General features: G+C 37.1%; 1 long non-coding RNA gene across 1 annotated transcript in view; it reads left to right on the top strand.

Moving 5' to 3' along the window:
• The window catches only part of LOC122106882, a 32,965-nt gene that overhangs the window by 18,336 nt on the left and 3,065 nt on the right, over window positions 1-11,564 (top strand). The window contains exon 2 of the long non-coding RNA XR_006147245.1: window positions 6,264-6,267. This is a non-coding gene — a long non-coding RNA (uncharacterized LOC122106882). The remainder of the gene's footprint in view (window positions 1-6,263; window positions 6,268-11,564) is intronic.

Raw genomic sequence — 11,564 nt, 5'->3', positions numbered from 1 at the left:
TTCAAATTGCAGTTTTTTGTATTAGTTTTCTGTTGTTGCATAGCAACAAATAGCTTAAATGATTTAAATCTGCAGCTCTGTAGATGAAAAGCTCAAGCACAGGATGGTTGGGTTCTCTGCTCATGATCTTCAAAAAGCAAGGTGTTGTTCCTTCCTGGAGGTCCTGGAGGAGACTTGGCTTTCAAGCACATTCAGGCTACAGGAAGAATTCAATTCCTTGCAACTGTAGGCTGGAAATCCTAGCTACCTTCTGACTCTCAGCAGGGGGCTACCTCAGCTACCAGAGGCAGCCCATATCCACTGGCCCAGGAGCCCCTCTGTCTCCAAATCCAGCACTGGAAATGATCTATTGATTCAAATCTCTTTCTTCAGAAAGAACCCTGTTGGTATGGTCAGTTCCTCTGATCAACATTTCTAGTGAAGAATAGCTCTCTATCTACAGGTTAATTGATTTGAAGACTTAGATTTTACCTGCAAAAACTTCCTCAGAACAGGACCAGAGTTTGTGCAAAACCTGAGAGGAGGTGTGCACGTCAGGCACTGGACATCTTGAGAACCATCTTGGAATTCCATCACAACTGTGAGCTTCACTCCTTTCTCCGGTCTGAGAATGCATAGAGTATTAAAAAGTCAAAATTCAGGAATAGTTTTTGCCTATTGAGCCCTGTCCTTCCTCCTTTTCTTTTTTGTTTGTCAGTCGTGGGGCTTGAACTCTGGGCCTGGGCACTATCCCCCAGCTCTTCAGCTCAAGGCGAGCGATCTACCGCTTGAGCCACAGCACCACTTCCAGTTTTCTAGTAGTTTTATTGGAGATAAGAGTCTCTCGGATTTCAAAATCAATTTCATATGTTGACTAAGAACAAAGCAAAGATAATTTTTAATGTTTTAAACACATTTCTTCCTCATTCTCTCCACTCCAGGGGGATCTGTACCTAAGACCTAAGTCTTCCTCTATCCTTCTGCTATGAAAATGAAGACATATGAACCAATCAGGAGGAAATTGACTTTTTCTAATATAGAACAAGAGCCTAGTGCCCAGGGCTCATGCTTGTAGTACTAGCTACTCAGAAGCTGTGATCTTAGGGTCATAGTTTTAAGCTAGCCCAGTCAGTAAAGTCTGAGGGACTCATTTCAAATAAGCTTCCTCCCAAAAAAGTCAGAATTGCAGCTATGGTTCAAGTGGTAAAGTGCTAGCCTTGAGCAAAATAAGTTCAAGGGCAGCACCCCAGCCCCAAGTTCAAGCACTAAGTATTTTTAAAAGATATAACAGAGAAATGCTTCTTTTCTTTCCTTCTTTCCTTTCTTTCCTTCTTTCCTTTCTTTCCTTCTTTCCTTTCTTTCCTTCTTTCCTTTCTTTCTTTCTTTCTTTCTATATTCCTTTCTCTCATTAATGAATCAAAGAAATTCTGCTAGGGAATATCAGACTTGCTTTTTTGGATGAACTATATATAATAAAATGTATGCTTGTGGAAACTATCTGCTTCTCAAATTATAATTATTTTTGCCTGAGAAAATCTTTTTTCAAAAACCAAAAAAACTATACTGGAAATGAAATAGAGAAAATGTTCTAACTTACGAAATGGAAATTACTAAATTGGATAAAGTAAGAATTGTACTTTGGACTTCCTAGAAAGAATTGGCACTATTACTCATAACCAGTGGTTAGGCTAGCCTTTTCCAGATCTTATTCCTGGAGCATGAGAAAGCATGCAATCCATTGGGCATATTTGTATTACTAATTTACAAATCCAAGCCTATTCATACTATTTTACCTAGCAAAAGAAAAGAATAGTATCTATCAGCTATGCACTGAAATATTATATTAAAGTAAAATAGGAAATGGTAGAAACCTAAACTGAAACTGAAATTCATCATAACAGAATAGGAGTTTTAAATTAAATTTTTCCAAATTTAATAAAAATCCCACAGCTTTAAAATATAAAATTGAAATATTGGAAAGAAACTTTCCTTTAGAAGATTACTGTGGTTGGATGAACTTATATTAATAGATAGTGAAGAAAGTTTAATTTAATTAGAACATACTGCATGAGTAATTTTTTGGCAAGAGGTGACAATGGAGATTGAGCCCAGGGCCTCATGCAGAAGCATGGATAGAGAGAGAGAGAGAGAAGGATCTCACTAAATTTGCCTGGAAAATCCTCAGACTCATGGTCTTCCTCTATCTAAGTTGCAGGAATTACAATTTTGTATCACCACCTCCAGCATTAAATTTATCTTAATAAGAAACTTATGAATATTTGGATTTTGTAGATTTTTTTTCAAAATAAGAATTTTTACATTTTTCTTTGAAATCACTCACAGAATACTGCATGTACATTGTATACTGAGAAGAACAAAGCCACAAAAGTATTGGTTATTTCTCCATAGCCTGTTATTCAGGTCTTGAAACTTTATGTTTAGTCACCAAAGAAGACCTTTGGCATGTCAGTAAATGCAAATATTTAAACGAAGAGTGCTAGATACAGCCTTTTGTGTAAGTGCAGATAGAAAAGATTACTTCAGCAGTGGTAATTAGTGTCCTTTGGTCAGCATGCCCTTGGTTAATCTTGCCACTGGACAGTGCTTCTGCCCCAGGGGGTATCAGTACCATGAAGCTAAATGCCTACCAAACTTCATGATTGGTTTCCTCTAACTCTTTTTGAGTTAGATTTTTTTTTAATGATTTTTCTGTTGGGGAGAAAACTACAATCGTTCTTAAATGACAGTGAAGACTGTATGATCTATTTTCAGCTTTTCTTTGCTTTGTGTGATACAAATTTCTACAGGTCTAGAATACAAATGAAGAGACTCTCAACTCTATAGTATAAACTCCTCAATCCATGCTCACAATCAAAACCATATCTGGTTGGTTTTCCATGCATTGAAATCCTGCACCTCCCTCTTCCTCTTTCCCTCCTCCATCCTCTGCTGGGATACCATCAGTCTATTTCACTCATCACTTCTACTAATGTTAATTAATGTGTTAGGTAAGGGAAGCAGCTAGTGGTATTGTTTTGCTCAAACCAGAGGACTGTTGAAAGAAAAGATGCTTAATTCAAAAAGATTCTTCTTGTTTTAGTATTGTTGCTTTGGCCAGATTAAAAACAGTCATGAAAGAAATGGAACAATCAAAACTATTAGCTACAAGGTAAATTCTAGGAAGAAAATGTGTTCTCAGTAACTTTGTTGTTATGCTGTTGTGTAATTGTGAATGGGCAAAGTCTCTACTTCTTTTTCCCCCTCAGTATTGAGAATTAAACTCAGCATGCTATTCTTGGTATAGCATATAACTCACAATCTTCCAGCCACCAAATCCCAAGTGACAACTACTAAAAGTACACACCACCATAAAGGGCCAAAAGAAATATGTTGACACATAAATAACTGCAAAGTTTATAATTGAAAAGTCAAGATTTTAGTTATCTTCACATCTATCAACTTTGATAGGCAAAGATTTTTTTTTAAGCAGGAAAAGATAAGAGTTCAAGTGATTAATAGACCTCTGCATGGGTTATCATGAAAAAGTACTTGTTTGGGTGCACTGCCACTTAACAATGATTACATTCTTGAGGGTCAGGAAGAACTACACTGTTACATTTCTAGAACTACTTTTATTTTGCTACTCAAATCCAAATAGCAATTTCTGTAGGTAGATAATGGCTCTTGTTAAATATAAACTGTACTGATAAAAAAAATATTTTGAAGACTCAAACATGGTGATATAGGACTGTTATCCTAGCATTTGGGAGGCAGAGGAGGAATACTGTAAGGTTTAGGCTACCTTAAACTACAGAAAACCTGCCTGATATTTTTAAAAAGGAGGAAAGGGGAAAGAGAAGGGCAGGGGAAGGGAAAGAGGAGAGGGGAGGAGGGAGGGGTAGAGAAGGAGAGGGGAGAGAAGGAGAAAGGAGAGGAAAGCAGAGCAGGGAGAAAAAGAGAAAAGGGCAGAAAAGAAAGAAGCAGGAGAAAAATTCTTACTTTGCACTGAACTTTTGTAGCTATTTCCACAATCATATTTCAACCATGCGCTGTGCTTAGTTAACACACCCACTAACTCATCACCTTTGACTTGCCCCAGCTCTAACTTCCATATCATCCAAAGTGCTCTTGGCAAAGGGTCCCCTTTCTGACCTTGCCTCTTGCAAATTCTAGAGTTTAGAATTTGTCTCAAGCCCACTCAGATTTCCTAATTATTTACTGACAATTTCTCAATTATTTACTCTGCTGTTTAAGTTAACTCAGTGCTAGTTTCTAGCCACAAACTTAGGCCCTGGACCTATAGCTATCTCCAATCTCCACACCATGTGAGTCACGTTGGTTTAAATGGTCCTGAAGTTTCCTTCTATCTCAGTATTCAGTGATTTCGTGCTTCCCATTGGACTACCTTAGAGAGAAAAGTTTCATTAATGGGAGGAAGGAAATTGAGATCCAAGTTTGAGAGCCTGGTCATTCCAGGCACTCTACCAATTAGGATGGTTGATTTTTTTGTTTCCTTGGCAGTAAGGAAGTTTGAACACAAAGGGCTTTGTGCTTTCTGAGCCTTTTGTATTAGGGTTGGCATGACATAGATACAGTATTAAGGCTTCACACTTTCAAGTTGAGCCATGTCCACGACCCAAGTTTGTTCATTCCTAAACTGCAAATTGATTCTCAAGTACTACTCACTATTCAGAGCAGCTGAATGTTTTCTAAGAAGTGAAAAGTCACTTGAATTTGTCTAAACTGCTTTCATGAAATGAAAATTTCCCCTATTGCCCACCCCCATACTGTGGCCAAATTTTTCCAGTAAAGGAAAATTATAGCTAATGCCTAAAACCCAAGCTTACCCATTCTTCCTAAGTAATACCCATTCTTCATAAGTTAACAGCTAATAGCACATACAAGCCAAATGAATACTAGTAATTGCACTCACACTCAAAATGATAACTGCAGAAACTAATGCATCCCTGAGGATCTTCTCAGAATGCATTTTTCCAAATGCAATTCAAGAAACTTTGCTCCTGAGAGAAGTCTAAAGTCACAAAGACAAACATTTTACTGCTTTTATAAAACAATGATGCTTGTATAGCTCAAGTAGTAGAACACTAGATTTAAGAAAGCTGAGCAGCAAGAACATGAGACCCTGGGTTCATGCCCTGGTACTAGCACAAAAGTAATAAAGAACTAATCTTAATAATTAGGATATTGATGGTGGCTCTCCTTCCAAAATACTTCTGATTCATAATTATGAATTATACATGAGTATATTTAATATTAACATAATTAACATTTTAAGATTATGTGTTAAAATTCTGTAAATTTAACCTTCTGCATTCAATATCTTAAAGGCAAATGGCTGTGTTGCTCAGTTCAAAATTCCTTTTGCAGTTACATGGAAAATTGTCAGAAAATTCACTTCAGGAATTTCATTTTTCTGTCTCTGCCTCTTCTCTCACTGGTCAAGGAAAAAATTATAGACATTTCTTAAAAGTTTTATATAATCTGTGTGTATTTTAAAACTATATACAATGTTGCAAGTGATAAAGGCACAAATTTATTTATTTATTTTAGCTTTATTGAAAAGGTGATGAGCAGGGGCTTACAGTGATGAGTAATGAGTACATTTGCTTTTAATCATTGTCTCCCCGTCCCTCATTTTCTCCCACTTACTCCTCCCTAATCCCTTTCTCCCCCACCCCCCCAAGTTGTAGAGTTCATTTCCAACCTAGTGTCAAGGGAGTATCAATGTTACATTAGTTCATCCTTTTTCCTGCCGTTTCTGTGATTTCCTTTTCCTTCCACAGATGGAACAAACTTATACACAAGACACAAAGTACAGAAAACTAAGAGAAATAAAAATAAAGAGCTAACTACATACAGGACAAAATAAGAACCTCTTGTTTACAATTCTTGAAGTTCACATTAATACGCTTCATTATATATGACCCTATGCACTTAGCAATTGGGCTACTGTGATCCCTTGTTAAGGATATCGGAGACATATTCAGGTTATTACAAATGAGGGAAACCATGCAACCTACTTTTCATTAGGTCTGCTTAGTTCACTTAATATAATTTTTCCAGGTCTTTCCATTTCCTTATGAATGGGGAAATATCATTCTTTCTCATGGAAGCATAGAATTTGTGCATATATATACACATATATATACATGTATACCACATCTTCTTGACCCATTCATCTACTGAGGGGCATCTGGGTTGGTTCCATATCTTAGCTGTAGTAAATACTGATGCAATGAATATGGTTATGCTGGTAGCTTTAGTGTGGTCTTGTTTGTGATCATTTGGGTAAATACCCAAAAGTGGGATTGCTGGGCCATAGGGGAGCTCTATGTATAGTCTTTTGAGGAACCTCCATACTGCTTTCCAGAGTGGCTGAACAAGTTTGCACTCTCACAAACAATGCATAGCATTTCCCTTTGGCTGCATCCCAACCAGCAATTTGTTGTTATTAGATTTCTTGATAATGACCATTCTAACTGGGGTAAGGTAGAATTTCAATGTTGTTTTGATATGCATTTCTTTTATGGCCAAAGATGTTGAACATTTCTTCATGTCTATTAGCCATTCTTATTTCTTCTTCAGAGAAGTCTCTCTCTAAGTCTTTAGCCCACTTTAATGGGGTGGCTGTTTCTTTGGGGATTTGTTTTTGAGCTGTAAGTATATTTTAGATACGAAGCCCTTGTCTGTTGCATGGCTTGTGAAAGTTTTCTCCCAGTCTGTGGGCTTTCTATTAATTTTGCTAGCTATGTTCTTTGCCATGCAGAAGCTCTGCAGTTTAATGCAGTCCCACTTATCCAACCTTTCTTTGTTTTGTTGTGATTAAGGAAGTTTTAACCTGAAAGGCACAAATTTAAGTGGAAGGTTTTCATCAATAGCACTTATAACAGAGACAGGTATTACCGTAGCATGAGCAAAGCCTTCAATACTTGACAAGTAGAAGTCACAGTTTATATGTTAGTTTTTGTTTATTTTCTGCTAGATGTGGCCCCCCTACATTTCCTTTCAAAATAACCACATTCATGGGAACATGGACTATTCTTGTATACTCCCTTATATGAGATGGCTGACCCTGTCTACCAATGAATTCCAAGAAAGTTCATGAAAAGTGCAGCTCTCCCCTTGCCCTTAAGGGGGAATTTTACTTAAACATATGAGAACAACTACATTATCTATGAAAAAAATGGCTGAAAACCACTCATGAAGCATTGATTCTGAAAAAGTGTAACACAGATTTATGAAAAAAACAAACATGTGTGACTTGGTTAAGTGCTGATAAAATATTTCAAAGTCTTTCACAAAGTCTAACCCATAGTCAAGACTCCACAACCGGGACTGGGAAGGTGGCTCATTAGTAAAGTGCTTGCCTTGCATACATGAGGCCCTGAGTTAGATTCCTTAGCACCACATAAGCGGTAAAGGCTGGAAGTGGTGCTGTGGCTCAAGCGGTAGAGAGCTAGGCTTGAGCTGAGGAGCTGAGGGACTGTGCCAAGGCCCAGAGTTCAGGCCCCACAACTGACAAAAATAAAAAATAAAAATAAACTCAACCTGTGTTGAATGAATGGTGAATGTATTTATTCAATGACAAGTGTTTCAGACAGTAGAAGATGTTCTACTTAGCAAATCCCAGTTTCTACAAACTCTGATTTCTTTGTTTTTGTATGGTATGGATCAGGTTAGGTTGAGTTGGTTTCAATTCATTCCTTTTCATTTGGGTAGGTAGAATTTTCATCTTTTTTTCATCCCTTTTCATTGCTTTTCTTCATTTTTGTTTTGATTTATACGTCTAGATTTTTTTCAATTTTTCTTAAGGAATCTTTTTATTTTTATCTTAAAACAAACTCAGGTGATATCTATCAATATTACTACCTCATTCTTCAAGAAAATAGAAGAGGCAATCCAAAAATTCATATGGAACAATAAAAGATGCCGAATAGCAAAAATGATCCTTAACAGAAAGAACAGTGCTGGAAGAATATCAATACCAAATTTCAAATTCTATTATAAAGCCATAGTAATCAAAACAGCTTGGTACTGGCACAAAAACAGACCTCAGGACCAATGGAATAGAATTGAAAATCCAGAAATGAACCCACAGATCTATAGCCACCTAATCTTCGATAAGGGGGCTTAAAAAATAGAATGGAAGAAAGACAGCCTCTTCAGTAAATGGTGCTCAAAGAAAACAACTGCCCAATAAATAAGTGGGCTAAAGACTTAAAGAGAAACTTTTCTGAAGAGGAAATAAGAATGGCCAATACACACAGGAAGAAATGCTCAACCTCTCTAGCCATAAAAGAAATGCAATTCAAAACCACATTGGGACTCCACCTCTCCCTAGTTAGAATGGCTATAATCAAGAACTCTAATAAGAGATGCTGGAGGGAATGTGGCCAGAAGGGAACCTTACTGCATTGTTGGTGGGTGTATAAACTTGTTCAACCAGTTTGGAAAGCAGTATGGAGGTTCCTCAAAAGACTCCACATAGAGCTCCCCTATGACCCAGCAATCCCACTTTGGGACATTTACCCAAATGATCACAAACAGGTCCATACTAAAGCTACCAGCACAATTATGTTTATTGCAGCATTATTTACCATAGCTAAGATATGGAACCAACCCAGATGCCCCTCAGTAGACGAATGGATCAAGAAAATGTGGTATATATACACAATGGAATTCTATGCCTCCATCAGGAAGAACGACATTGCCCCATTTGTTAGGAAATTGAAAGACATGGAAAAAATTATATTAAGTGAAGTAAGCCAGGCCCAAAGAAACATAGGTCCCGTGGTTTCCCTTATTTGCAATAACTAGTATATGTCTGAGTCAAGCAGAAAAGGTCAGATAAGTTGATGTTAAGCGAAATGAACCCCAAGATAAAGACACAAGTGTTTTTTTTTTCTTTCTTGCTATTGCTTCTAATGTATTTATAAGGTAACACATGATTTTTTTTGTTGCTTTGGGTATGACCTCCGTGGTATAACCCCTGTTTTCACTGTATTTCATGTTAGTATAATTTGGGGAGGGGAAGGGAAAAAACAAATTGTTTAAACAGGGATACAAGTTGACCCATTGCAACAATGAGATGTACAAGAAGCTATGTTGAAAAACAAACTTTACAATTTAGGCAGGGGAGGGGGGAGTGTAGTTGTGGAGATGGGAGGGAAGGGATGGTAGGGGAAAAACAAAGGAGGAGACAACAGTGCTTGATAAGAAATGTATTCATTACCTTGCTCATGTAACTGTAACCCCTCTGTACAGTATTTTTACAATACAAAAAAAACTTATTTAAAAACTCAGGCTGCTTAGAATTTTGTGTACCCAACACTGGCCTAGAGTTGGTATCCTCCTCTATGTCATCCTTCAAAATGCTGAGATTACAGGTGTGTGCTATCACACCTAGCTACACAGAGATCTTTATAACTTTACAAATTCTCTTTTAGTTTTTATGATAATCACTACACACATTGCTGGCTTCATGGCTGGATAAGCCATTTCCCTCATCTATCCAAAGGTTGAGGGGAAATTTATAACATCTGGAAAACAGATGTTATATACCAAACTATAATTATTTAAATATCACAAACATTCATAAATCCACATAGAATTCCAAATAGCATGTACACATAAAGCAGGGCAGTCATGGTTAAGCATGTGGATTTGTAGACTAGGTTGGACTATTTGCCCTGTCGTTTATTTGTTCTATAACTTTGGGAAGTATTTAACTACAAACAAGCCTAAATCCATATGTGTAATTGTCCAAGGTTTAGTCCAAAGTGCAGAGTTCACAACATACAATTTTCCATTCCTCTGATTCTTTTGCCTTTACATAAATCCATGAAACTACCAAGTGACAATACGGCATATTAAAACTGGGCCTACTATAACCACAAAGGTTTTACTCTTGGCTTTACCAATTATTAGCCATATAATATTAGGCAAATAATTTAATCTGGGGTTTATTTCATCATCTATAAAATGATAATAATAATAGTCCTCCTTATGATTAAGTAAAGAGATCTCACCAGGTAGATCTTCTACTGTGTGTGTGTGTGTGTGTGTGTGTGTGTGTATGTGTGTGTGTGAGAGATGTGTGTGTGTTTAGGCAACCAGTCTGCCTATTAAATTTTAAAAAGCAGAAGTATTTCAAGGTCAATAAGCCTGATAGAATATCAATGTGAGTCAAGGAGAGAGCAAAAAACTTGTGGAACACCAATTGAAAATTAATTTCACAAAATATGTATGTATGTTCCATTAACAGCATGTTCTCTTAACTGTGCTAGCTGATTCTGATAGGCAGGCATGGGTGCTTATAAATAGGGTCCTTATAAAAATTATAGCATACTTAAGGGAAATGTGTATTGAGAATTTCTCCTAAAATTCCTAAAACAATAATTACACAAAAATATTCTTTCCTAAACACTTGTCTTCTGATGATTTTTCATATAGAGTCAATCTCTCCCAAGTTTTTACAGCAGTGACACCGTGTAAGAAATACCAAAGGGAATGTTCCTTACAAATTCTTTGTCTAATATCCAATGTGAGAGTGACAGGAAGGACATTTGGGTAGGTTAAGAACTCCATACTCATGAATGGATAAGATGGCCTTAGGGCCATCATTGCTGACACTTCTTTTCCTCCATGTCTTTCTCTGTGCTGCTCTAGCAAAATACCTGAGACTAAGAAATTTATAAATCATAGACGTGTTTATCTCTGTTCTCAAGGCTAGAACATACAAAAACAAGATGCCAGGAAATCATATCTGGTGAAAGGCAATTCTTCAAAGATGGCCCTGTGTATCTCCACAAAGCAGAGGACAGGTAAAAGCAAAGGGACTATACCACCACCCATGACCTCATTGGTAAAAGCCCTAATTCACTGGTGAATGCGGAGGTCTTATGACTTCTTAAACCACATGAGTATTAGGTCACTACATATTAATTTTAAAGGGATACATACATTCAAATCATAGCACTTAGTAGAGTTGAATGGTAGCCAGTTGTTAAGTCAGAAACTCCCTTTTTTTTAATCCAGAGATTTTGCAATGGACAAATGTTTAGGCTTTCCCAAAATTGCTTAAACTCAAGGCCTGGGTGCTTTCTTTTAGCATTTTTTCTAAAGGATGGTGTTCTGTCACTTGAGGCTCAGCTCTAGTTCCAGCTTCTTGTTAGATAACTAAAGGTAAGAGCTTTCCTGTTCTTGTTGGCTTCAAACTATGGTCCTCAGGTCTCAGCTTCCTTCCTGAATAGGTAGGATTACAGGCATGAGCCATTGCCAACCAGATTCATAAGGTTTTTATGTTGAAGTCCTAAACCCCTAATGCATTGTTCTTAGTGACAGTTGTTTAGGAAAAGTAGAGAATAGGCAGTCAGGGTGAAAATAGTACCAAAGTTCCTGCTGTCCCTGTGAAGAGGGACACAGCAAAAAGAAGGCTGTAGGTGAGCCAGGAAGAAAGCCATCACCAGAAGTTCAACTTTGTTACAAGCTGGATCTTAATCTCTCCAGCCTTCAAAGCTGAGAAAATAATTTTTGTCATTCTTAGCATACAAAAATTGTGTCAG

This window comes from Dipodomys spectabilis, unplaced genomic scaffold, assembly GCF_019054845.1.
Source record: "Dipodomys spectabilis isolate Male_0828 unplaced genomic scaffold, ASM1905484v1 ptg000043l, whole genome shotgun sequence".
Taxonomy (NCBI): Eukaryota; Metazoa; Chordata; class Mammalia; order Rodentia; family Heteromyidae; genus Dipodomys; species Dipodomys spectabilis.
The sequence above is the reverse complement of the archived record's forward strand: the minus strand, read 5'-3'. Positions and strand labels throughout refer to the sequence as shown.